Source organism: Ursus maritimus, unplaced genomic scaffold (genome assembly GCF_017311325.1).
Source record: "Ursus maritimus isolate PB19 unplaced genomic scaffold, ASM1731132v1 scaffold_13, whole genome shotgun sequence".
NCBI classification, from domain to species: Eukaryota; Metazoa; Chordata; class Mammalia; order Carnivora; family Ursidae; genus Ursus; species Ursus maritimus.
Genome location: NW_024423675.1, coordinates 9,542,815 through 9,555,414, shown reverse-complemented (window position 1 = coordinate 9,555,414; position 12,600 = coordinate 9,542,815). Strand labels below are relative to the sequence as shown.

Genomic DNA, 12,600 nt, shown 5'->3' with positions numbered 1-12,600 from the left:
TTCTTGCCCTTCTAAATTTATGTGTGTGTGTTTGGTTCTCTCCATTTATTCTGCAGATTTGGCTACCAGACTTCTCCATGTGATCATTATCATTAATACGTGAGTTAGAAACACAAATTAGACTCAGCAGCTGTGCCCAAGGCCATTACTTCCTATAATTTGGCACAGATGGCCAAAAAGATGGTTTGGGCAGAATGGCCAAGTGCTAAACACCAAATGAGGCTGCAGCCTCAAAACTAACTGGCGGTAAATGCAATTTTACAGTTATTTCACCCCTCTCCTCTCTCTCTCTTACTCCCTGTCATTCTCTCTCTCTCTTTCTCCTTTATCCTCCACCCCCACCCCACTCCCCCACCCCCCATTCTTGACATAAAAGGCAGAAAAGTACATCCTCTTTTTTTTTTTTTTTGGCAAAATTCTAAACACAGCATTTTACCTGATTTTCTAGGGAGGAAAGAGGAACTCAGTACAAAAATTCCAGTTCTGAAATGGTCATTCTTTAGGTCAAAAGACCTTTTTCTTCAACTCAAAAATATTCTTAGTACAAAAAGCTTTCCGGCAAAAGACAAAACAAAACCTTCCTGCAATTGCGATTAAGCCAGTGTGTCCCTAACTTGGTGTCAGAGAAACCACCACAAAAGTCATGATGATGGTTACATTACCAGGGACAAATAAATACAAGTATGGTATGTGCCCTTCACTCATACACATACCTGAAAATGACTTCTCTTAAAATTATAATTGGGCAACATTCTCACCATGCACAACTCTGATCACTTTCATAGCTGTCTAAAATTCATTCATAATTTCACAAGCTAACGGCAAGGTTTTTTTATCCCCTTATCTATATATTGGGTGCTTAACAGTTTGCATATCTTTCCCAAATGCCTGATAATCCAAAAATTTGGTGTTTTAAGTAGATGATCATTACAAAGGTCACAAAATTCCCCTCCGACATAAAGGACGCACACAAACACAGTGACACTCTTTCAGTCAGTCTCTAAGAACAGAATATTACCTTCCAAAGCCTATTAAAAACCTGCACAGCCCTTTCTGAACCCTCCCAAAAAATAAAGGGGCGCCTGGGTGGCGCAGCCGTTAAGCGCCTGCCTTCGGCTCAGGGCGTGATCCCGGCGTTATGGGATCGAGCCCCACATCAGGCTCCTCCGCTATGAGCCTGCTTCTTCCTCTCCCACTCCCCCTGCTGTGTTCCCTCTTGCTGGCTGTCTCTCTCTCTGTCGAATAAATAAATCTTAAAAAAAAAAAAAATAAGGAGCAAATGACAATTCAAAGGTGTAACTTCTCTGCTCCCGAAATCTTGCCATAAAGACCTTAGATTAGTCTGCTGCGGTTCACTACTGACCTGTGAGATCAATGACTCATAAACTTTCATGCACGGTAGAAACAGCATTCTCCATTTGGCTCATGAAACTCCATGGGATCGCCATCAATGGTGTAAATCTAAAAAGGTACGAACTAAAAGCGTCTGTTTTTATCTTAGGCGGGAATGTACATTCTTAAACTCAATCTAACAACTTCAGTGTTGGGCGTTATAATGAAGACATTTACAAAGATGCTCTCCACAGCCATCCTCCTGATTAGCTGTACGCAAGTCTGAGCGGAAAGTCACAACTTCTCTCTCCTAGCAGGGAAGATGTCTGCACACATCATGAGTTCTATCAAAACGGGGCACCTGGTTAGTAAAGAATCGCCTGCAATGTTTAAATGTCCATTGGGTATCCAGAGAGCCGTGTGACCTCAGAACTGGTCTGATTGCCATTTCTTGTTGCGCGTGAACGACAAGCGAGCTGAGGCCCAGATCCAGGTGGCATGGCTGAGTCTAGGGAGGTAAGAATAAGAAACAGAGAGTAAGCAGCTCACTGCGCTCGACACGCAGCTCCCGAACTAGACCCATCTTGAGACTCACTCAGGCAAAGTTTCATATTCGGTGGCTCAGCACCAATGCAGATTCCAACACAATAAACACAGAGGCTCCAGGAATCTACATTTTTAAAACAATTCCAGGTCATTCTGAAATTTGGCCTAGTTGCAAACCTCTGGGCTAGACTTATTGTAGAACAGTGATAAGATAGAATATTCTAAAGCAAGATCCCAGAATGCATGATTTTCGAAAGCAAGGTTCCAGAATGGCCACTCAAAACCACTAACAGAGCATTTTTAACATAAACAGAGCATCTTAAAAATATATCTTCTTTTGTCCTCGTGATTCCTAATGTCATCCCCAGTTTATACAGAAGGAGACACAGACTTCTGAAATCAGGCCTCCACAGGCAGAACAGAAAACTCAAGGAATCTGACTCCCAGTGCCCTTGCGCTCCCAATTCACGTCATCGTACCTGCCCCGAGTATCACCTTACTCCACAGAAATGCCACCAGTGAGGGATTTTCAGTTCTGCTCTGTGAGAACAGCCTTGGGAAGGCATTATCAACTCTGGCACAGCCATTAGGAAGCCTGGAAGTTGGCCAGGGAGGGAAATGTGGCTGGCTCCTAGGAGATGATGTTCTTTTCAGAAATACTGGTGGGTGCTATGGAATCACATAGAAAGACCCTCTCCTGAAGTTCTCAATACACACCCATCCCTGAGGTCAACTGTGAGGCTTCAGGTCAGGAGAGGCACCTGATCCTTAGAAAAGCTCGGGAGTCAGTGAGCCCGAGCTTCCTAAATCCCTGGGTTAACAGTGCATCCGACCCATGATACCGTGACGCAAGAGGTCCTCTTACATCCTTTCTTCTGTCTCTTATTCAAAGAAGGAAGGTATACCCATAGCTGCTGACTGAGGCGCTGCAAGCTGAAACACGAACAAAGGATGATGGCAATAAGATTCTGAAACCATAACCAGATATGGCTTTTCAAAAAGAGGTCAGTATAGAGGAAGCAGAAGAACTCTAATAATACAGTGACCAAAAGAAAAATACAGTAATCAAGGCACATATTTAGAGGGTATGGGAATTTTATGCCCCATTAGGTCCTTTACCCAGAGGTAAAGTACATCCTCAATTTCACAGACAATATGTAGGGCTGTTGGTACCACAGAGTTAAACCACATAACTAACTCCTCCTGTCCCAATTCCATGCTCACCAAACCGTTAGCCCCAGAAGAGAATTTGCTGGCCGGAGAATTTCACCCACATCTGCAAACCCACTGACAGTTAAATACATCATAGAGAGTAACATTCCATTTTAACGCGATACAATGTGACAACAATAAATTAACTGTGAACTTCTGGTGAGCAACACTGATAGAACACCATGAAACACAGAAAGCAAAAATGGACAACTTTGCAAAAGATTACAAGGTCAGAGAAGGATAATTTGTCATAAAACCCTGCAGATGACACTAAGATTCACAAATTAGGATTTCAGTAAAAAGCCTAATTAAATGTCATGTCGAAAGGCCTAAGGGCTGTGCATGAGTTTCTCAAATGACATTTGATCAATTAGGAAGCCCTATCTATAGGTGATATTAAATACCTTCAAGAAATGATAAATAGCTTTGACCCAAAGCTAAAGAAGATAAGCTGGTCCCAAATTAAACCAGATTGTAGGTAATTAATGTTTTCATAGGAGAAAGAACCAAAACCTTCATTCCATATTTCTTTAGGCTTTGAATTCTCAAAAAACCAATCAGCCGTATCAGTTCCTGGACATCAGTCTGGGAAAGACTAGTGAATCTTCGAAGCCGAAGGGTTACTGGATTATATCTAAACGACTGCCTATCACAGTGACAGCGTTAAAAAAAAGAAAAAGAAAAAGAAAAGAAAATGTCTCCTTTCAGGAGATGTCAAACAGAGTAGATGAGGAAGCAAGTCACAAAGAGACTCTACCAAAATAAATCTCTTTCATTCAGATATCTACCTCAATTCTGAACCTAAATTTCCAAAATATTAACCACAGCTATCACTTGGGGAGTGGTTGAGAATATCTTCATATTTTAAGCAGACATTTTTCTCTTAGTAATATGATTTTATAACTTTGCTGGTGCCATCTTGGCTACTGTGTTTTCATTGCAGAATCCACACTTCCCTGTAACTAATACCCACTACACATCAAACCTTTTTGGAATTCAATTTTAATATATTCTCTTCTGGGTCCATAGAGATAAAAGAAACAGGTAAAGGATAGTCTACCTTTGACAAACGATCACAAATTTAGCATTAACAATTCCCTAAGCCTCTTTTATTTTAGGTATATGAACTAATATTACTCACCAACTACTAAAAATACCTCTGAATTATTCAATTGCAACACATGTAAAGAAATACCGAAATAAGCACATATATTCATATGCACCAGAGCATGTGTGGCACACAAAATAGTCTTTTCTGGAAGGAGGTGCTCTGTGATTGATTGTACGATATCAACAAAATTTAGCTTGGCATATGGATTCCTAAAATTTACTGTTCAGGTTACCCTCCTATAAATGCTTTTTGTCATCACTACTACAAAGTCACCAGTGCAGTGGACTGCTTACAGCTCCCACCACTGCCTGGATTACCCCAAGTCCACAAGCTACAGGGGGGTGACCTTGAAAAAAGTCAAGACACACTGACCTCATCTGGACTCCTAGGCAGTCAGAGAACTAGATGATATCAAAAAAGTAGAGAAATTACTCTACCACTTGTGAGGATGAGCTGTTGCTTGGTGGGGGTGGGGGAAGGGCAGATAGTGGTACAGGGAACAAAGGGGAAAAAAAACAGACTTAACTGGAAAGTATTCTCTTCGGGAAGCCTTTAATCCTATCTGACTTGAAAGTGAATTTGAGGAGTTTTTTCTTTGAGCCTGGTGAGCTCTTGACCTTTTCATAAAATTAACATAATTCTCCAAGAAGGGAAACCCCTAGTTGTCCAGAAAAACGTAGGCAGCTAGAGCTTGACCTCACAGAAAGACTAGGAGGTCTGTACCAACCAGGTACTGGGTGCTGCTATTATTAATTCCACAGGGGACACAAGGGGTGCCTCTGAGCTTTTGACAGACAGGGACCCCTGAGGAGAGCCTTACAGAGCCCTCCTGAGCTGCCTAGGCAGGAGGAAATGGACCCTCCACCCCTTTTCCCTTGGCCAGGCTGGGCCTGAAGGACCTGTAGACAAGAGGGTGAGGTGGCTTACCAGGCAGGAAAGACACCAAGATACACATCCCTGAGGGCCCACCCAAGATGACCACCACTCACTCAAAACTCCATTACACTAAGAGGCTAGTTCTTCTCTAAGGCTGGCAGACCAGATTAAGACATTTTATACGGTACGTGAAATTTAAGTGTATTCCCCCCTCATGCTGAGGAAGGCAAAGGGAAAGAATTACTAAGTACCCCAATTTTATTAGGCACCAGGCATTGTGCTAGATGTTTCTTAGGCATATTTTATCTAATCTCAGAATAGCCCTCTAATCTAGGTAATAGAATTCCCATTTTAGAGACGAGGAAAGCGGGGACCTACAGGGGATACGTAGCCAGTCTGTAGATAACAGAGCCAGGGAGGGTCAGATTTAGTATCAAATCCAGGCCCCAAGGCTCATGTTCAATGGGCTGTGCCATGCTACCTTGCACATACAATCGAAGAACTAAAACTCATAAATAATAAGGCTTCTAAGTAATGATTTAAAATGAGGTACCAGAATTTATGTCATAAAAAAAAATTGCAAAATGCCTCCTCCCCTGCTCTTGGCTTCGGTCCCATTAGCATTGAACGTGTTCCCACTGAAGCAATCAGCCAGAATGGGACTACTTATTCGATCAATATCCTGTATGCCAGACCGGTGGGGGTGGGGGAGCCCTGTTTCTAAGTAGCTGGAATTGGTTCATCTGGCATGAAATGAGGAATATATTATGCCTCAAATAAACATGTAGGAGAAAGTCAAGAGTCTATGAAAACTGCCAAAGATTTTCTTTCTTCATTTAAAAATCATCTTATCAGATCGGTAATTTCAACCTGGCAAAACTAATTTAGACAAATTTACAGCTTCCCGCGTTTTCGCCGTATGCAGAACTAATCTGACTCCAAGTCAAGTGTGCAAAACCGTTTTTATATATGGTTCTTTTTAAATCCAAAATTTATAATGTTGTATGTCTAAACCAAATTAAATTAAATGCATTAATGTACTGCACTGTGCATATGAAACAAGGCAAGAACAAAAAAAATATGAAGTTAATTAAGTTCAGTGCTTCCTCAGCTTAGGAAAGATCTCAGTGAGAAGGGAATGGGAATGAACAACCCACTTAGATACGACAGGACCAGGGAAAGATGAACAAAATGAATCCCATCTATTAAGTCCCAGTAAGAAGGAAAGTAAGATGTTCGAGGATAAATTCACGTTCTACTCTCCACACTGAAAGAAATTCTGAAACAATGTGAACTCGTATATAAGGAAAAGGAAAGGGGAGTAAAGTACTACCTAGCACAGAGACTATCTCCACTGGTCCATTGTCACTGTCACCAAAGAGCCAGGTAAGAAAGACGGACTCCTCCCATCATTTGTTCAGAATATTTTCCATTACTTGCCACATATATCTGTGAAAAGCAAATCATCATACTGGCGTATATTGTGCTTGATGGGAGTTAAAATCCCCCCAACTCTAAAGCAAAGTCCTCTCATGCCAATTGTCTTCAGTGCCTGACTCTATGTATCTATGACATGTTCCTATTTCATTTCATCCCATTGCCTTGTGCCCACCATTCTAACAGATGGCTCTCCCACCCACTCCCTGCAATCTAGTACTTAATACCAAATCTGGGGGCACCTGGGTGGCTTCGTAGGTTAAGCGTCTGCCTTGCACTCAGGTTATGATCCCAGGGTCCTGGGACTGAGCCCCACTTCGCATTGGGCTCCTGCTCAGCAGGGAGTCTGCTTGTCCCTCTCCTTCTGCCCCTTGCTTGTGCTCTTTTGCTCTCTCTCTCTCAAATAAACTCTTTAAAACAAAACAAAACAAATCTGACTTCTGCTTGGTTGTCACATTTTTTTCGTATCTCCATTCAGGTAACAAAAACAGTGACCCAAACAAGATCAAGAGCAGAGTACATTTATGGGTCACTCTGGGTTTGAGTATATACATTTCTCCTCACTTGCCCCACAGATGAGACTTCATCAAAGGTGTATCCAACATCAAAATCTGCATCTGCCAGAGCCTCCCTGACCTCTAAGTCTATGGCCCTACTAAAAGAAAAGGTCTACAACTGACACGTTCTTCGTTTCTCATCTAATTTGCACAATCTCCCTCCCATTCTTAAAAATTCAGGTATTTGTCCACTCCAATTCATGTAAAATATCTACGTACACTTTCTTTCCACGGAAAAATGGTATCATGAGAAGAAATCATGTGCCAGATGCTGGATGTTAAGAATACAGACATACCATGATAGTTAATGGGTATTTACCGTGTACCAGACTGTGTATAGAGAACATAATACTTTGTTCGTCCTCTGCCCTTATGTCAGCCTTTCAGAAGAATCAGTCCTATCTCCAGATTCTCCTCTATGTCTACAACACCCCTATGAGTCTCCTTCACCACCCTGTCTTGCTCTACTCCCTGCCCCGCACCCTTGCTTCTGTGTTCCTGACGCACTCCATCTTGGAGACCGTATTTCTTACCACAGCTCGTGTCATCCCTTCAGCAACAATGATGAGCTCATCAATACGAGACATCACGAGCGTGATCCTTTCAATTCACATTTCCAACTGACTGTCTCACAGAGCCTACCCTCTTTCCATAGCTGAAGGGGTCTTCATTTACTAGAATCAAATCCAGCTGTCGCGGTCCAGCACTAATCCTCCTCCTACACAGGAATAATCCTATCTCCACAATCAGAGCACTTTTTAATTTTTTCCTGTAACAGTGTTTCTATGGCATCTGGGGTCTCTATTACCGCATTTAACACACAACTGCCACAAATCACAATTCTGTACGTGTCTATAATGGTGTGAAGTACGGAGAGCTGCTAAGGTTTAAAGTTGTCTTTTGTGGGTCTGGTTTAACTTCACATAGTCTCAGGTTCTCTATCTATACAATGAAAGTAAGATCCCTACTCTATAGGGACATTAGGAAGACAATATAGAAAGTAGTTTTCCATACAGGGAAAACATGGACGGGGCTGGAAAAATGGAAGCTGCCAGGAGCAGTACGTGTTTGCTCTGACTCCTTGAGGGCAGAGCTGTTATCTCTGTAGCACCAAGCCAGGACTTTTGTCACGTTAGTATTAACTAGCATCTGCACACGTATTTCCATGAATTGAAAACTGAAATGCATTTGCTTACTGTCAAAGCATCCTTCTAGAGGGGGATTTTAAAATAAGAGAACTACTAGAAGCCACTGTGCAAATCTTGGCTTTCTTTGTTTTTAAACTACACCTTCTTGGATCCACAAAAGAAATGACATAAATAAAATAACTCCTTTCTGACCCCACCACAGTCTGCCTCAGTGAAGTCCACTGACATCTCTGAGGTGTTAGTAGAAATATGAGAAGGTGCCAGCTTCTCAAAAGGTATATGCTTACAAGATGCTGTTACTGAAGGAGTAAACAGCATTCTCTACGTCAGGGTCCTAGAAGTGAATATCCTCTGGAGTTCCCGTGTATGTTTTCGTTCCTTTGGAATACTGCAGTATTCTTTGGGAGGTTTTAGCTAATTACCTAAAACCTTAATGAGAAGTTTTCGTGAAAGGCTCAGGATGCTCCTCTTTCTGACTAACTTTTTATTCTACCTCTTCCTACAATGTCATGTGCTCAACCTACTTTTTCTATAGTTTATACTACATGTCCAGAAAAGAAAAAATTAAGCCAGGAACATAAGAACTTTTAAGCTATAAAGGCTTTTGTTTCATTAGACTAAAAAAAATTCCCCTTTTGGAGCACTTCGCATTCTTTTATTTTCTCTGAGGCATAGGAAGAGGCCTAGGAACCCTAAAAAACAAAGTTGGACCTGTCTATTGAAGAAGGGATATGGCACATTTTTTAGATTTTAATATCAAAACCAGAAAACTCCTAATCACTCATATAATGATGGATGTATTTGATGGATGTAATAGAAAAATAGGTAAGAATTGAAAGAGAACTCAGTAACTATGGATTGCAACTGGCAGGCCACAGGCCTTATGTGGCCCAAATACACTTTTAATGTGGTCCTTTTGGTTTATAAAATTAAGGGCACTTCACATGAAAATATGTAAGCTTCTGTTTCCCTTGAAAAATTAGAATGTTTTAGAGCCGGGGTGACAACAATCAGCTACAGTGTGGCGTTGGAGCTGCCTTTCTTCTAGTGGTTGGTATGTTCCAAAGGCCACGATCCACAACGTCTCTGCCACATGGCCCCCACATGGCCCCCACTAGGCACTCCTTTATCTTACCTGTGCATTGGCAATACAGACACAGGATGTTTTTAAGGCAAAGAACTTGGATCCAAAAAGGGTTTCCCCATTCACTAGCTCTGTGACCTTCCACAGGCTCTGAGTCTTGGGTCCCCCAGCTTTAAACTGAAGATAATTCCTTGACCTCACAAGGCCGTTGCAGGGAATAAAAAATGAAGCGTAGGAAAAGTACTCTGTAAATTGTAATATAAAATATTTGTCATTTTTATTCATTTCCCAGCCCCCTGTCAGGTGCATAAATGCCCTCTACCCGCCTCAGCTGTTCCTAGTGTCCTTGCTCCTATTACTATACTCTGTATGACACAGTTTAAAATCTAAATGAAAAGAATTTGATATATCCCCTTGCCTCATTTAATAAGAGGTAAAAAGATGAAGAGGAAAACAAAATGAACTGTTGAATGTCCGTGGATCTTTACTAGTTCATTTCTGTTCCTAATAAAGGTATGAAATCAGTGCAAAGTGTGATTATTGGATTGCTGATCCCTTCAAGGGCTGTTTTAAGTTCACCCACCAGGCACCTGAGGCTTCAGAGTAAAACCCACAGCCCAGTCATTAGGGGCACCTGTGAGATAACCAGCAGTGCTCCACTAAAGGATCCAATCCAACAGAAACAAACAAGCAAAAACCCAAAAGGATCTATAAAGCTTTCTCGGTGCCTCCTTCCTCTCCACATTTCAATATAAGCTCCAAAACCTTAGAATCTGGAGTAATAAGCCATGGCACAAATTCTATATCTATCATCATATAAATATATATGTAAAAAACAAAACAGTGACGGGCCTGAAAGAAAACAATCTTCTTAGAAATGGGCAGAGGTGCAGAAAACTGCACTTAAATGATGCAGTGGACATAGAAATATTAGCAAAGATTTCTGTCATGAGTGCTATCTCCTTACATTAGGAATTCACTAATGTCTTCCTGTTCTGGTCAATTTACAACAGATCATCCTTGTGTGGGGAACCACAATTAATTCCTCTTTCACTTTTAACGTTAAGATAATCATGCCTGAGTGAACCACAGGATATAATGTGGAAATAGAGGGGGAAAGGGATTTTCATTGGACTCATTGTTCTTCATAAGATCACCAAAATGGGAGTAATTTATGATTCAAGACACAATCCGTTGAAAAATTCATCTGACGAATCCGTTTTAAAGCATACCATATAGTGTATTACCGCTTTTCTTGAAGTTGAATGAAACCATGCCCAGAATACGCATTAACGATTGCCAGATTACCACTTGGTCCTCAGTATGTATTTTGTTTAAAAATCAAAATAAATAACAGCATCATTTTAAAAAGCTAGTTTTTCAATAAACGTCCCAAGGCTGATGTTTGAGCAAGTCTCCTTGGCAACCAAGGAACACAGTACATCTCGGGCTGGGGGAAGGGGAGAAGGCGGGGGAGCAACTCCAGGGTTGGTAGAATAAGTAACGGGAGTAGTAATTGCTCCCGCTAGACGACGCTGGTCGAGCTGCACCGGCTGCATACCCCTGAAATTTCAACTCAGTCTCGCCCTCAATGGCGCACCAACAGCCTCCCACCCCCTCCCTCCGGTCCGCAGGCACCTACCCCGAACAGGTTACAAGGAGAGACAGGCTTACCCGATGGGGTGAGCGGTCTGCTGGGTTATGTATGTACCCGAGGCGGCAGCGCAGGCACCAGGTGCTCCCTGATGCACAACGGCTCTGCTTCTCCCCACGATGCTGAGGTTGAGAAACCGCAGTAGCTTCGCACTGTCGGTTTGGGAATGCAGTTGTGAAGACAAGATCGCTAGCTTGAGTGTGTGTGTGTGTGTGTGTGTGCGCGCGCGCGCGCGTTTGTGTGTGTGTGTGTGTGTGTGTGTGAGTGCGCTCGCGCGCTCCCCGACTCTCCCGCGGGGAAACAGTGTTTGCTAGTAAATAAAAAGCAGCGAGCACCGCAGGTGGCGCGTCCTCGATCACTCTGCCCCAGGCGGCCGCGGCTGCCAGGAGACGCACCTTGGCGGACCCTGGGGCGGGCTCAGACCGTGAGGCGACTCCGCCCCCTCCCGCCTCCGGCGAGCCCGCGCGCACGCCCGCCCCCTCCCCCTCCGTCGTCCAGCCCGCGCGCACGCTCCCCTCCCCCCACACCCGCCACCGGGGAGGCGCGCACGCTGCGCTTTCCACCCCCCACCCTCACTCCGCCCCGCTCCCGACGGCGAGCCGGCGCGCGCCCGCTCTCCCCGGAAGTCCCCCTCCTCCGCGCAGCCCCCCTTCGTGCTCTTTGGCACCTGCGCTGTGGGCTGTTGGGTCGTAAGCACAGCGTGCAGCCAGAGCTGCGCCCCCGCCTGCGACGGGTGAGACCCAGGAACCCAACTCGCCTGCTCCCAAGCTCTCTTCCCAAGGCTAAGGAGCCACCTGTGGAAACAGACTGTGTGACCACGAGCACTGTCCCGCTCCTTCCGTGACCCTGACTCTCATGACGTCAAGTTCACATTGCCCCTATTCTTAGCCGCCCTTTTTCGGCTTTATGATAGTGCCGAGTGTGATTTCACAGTAACTTTGAGGTTGGACGGAAGCCCTGAAACTGGGAAATGAGGAGGGGTATTTGGTTACAGCTAATTCAGCATTAACACTGCGAACAGACCACAACCCAGAACATCTCCGTTAAATTTCAGGGCCTGACCCACTCTTGTGCCAGTTGGGGGTCATTGATGTCATTCCTGTGTAAAACATGCGTACAACGCACACTTAAGCAAAGTGGATAATTTTAATAGACAAAAATATTCCATGTTCCACTTCTGCATCGAAAATCTCGGTCCGATGTAGAGTTAAGCCATCAGGTGAAAGAAGAATGAAACTCTAAATTGAGGTAAACTGCATTTTGTGGAAGTTCAGGGTTTAAACTACTACAAAGATGAAATTTCACAGAATGTGAAGTCCTGTCTCTCGCAAGTTTGTGTTCTTCTACACGTGGGCTAGGAACAGGGCCTTGATCGACTGTGAGATGTCCTGAACATTTTCCTTAGTCTCAAGTCAATGGTTCAGCAGTTTTTTCACTTTCAGACCCACAGGTTTTATGGGACTGTTTGTTCTCCCCACCCCTTGGGGCCTGACTTTCTGGATTCCAGTCCTTCATTCCCATGGTGTTGATATTTCGACTTTAGGACACTGGGGACCTACTTAGCTTAGCAGCCTTGGAAGAATGACAACTGACTGCAAACATTAGTTGCAGTACTACTCTCTAGAATTTTTCAAATGCAATTT

General features: G+C 43.5%; 1 protein-coding gene across 2 annotated transcripts in view; it reads right to left on the bottom strand.

Moving 5' to 3' along the window:
• The window catches only part of KLHL32 (kelch like family member 32), a 254,364-nt gene extending 242,976 nt beyond the window's left edge, over positions 1-11,388 (bottom strand). For both annotated transcript variants that reach the window (XM_008705018.2, XM_040627558.1), the window contains exon 1: positions 10,978-11,388. The gene's annotated coding sequence lies outside the window, so the exon portion shown is untranslated. The remainder of the gene's footprint in view (positions 1-10,977) is intronic.
• Positions 11,389-12,600: the final 1,212 nt, after the last annotated feature.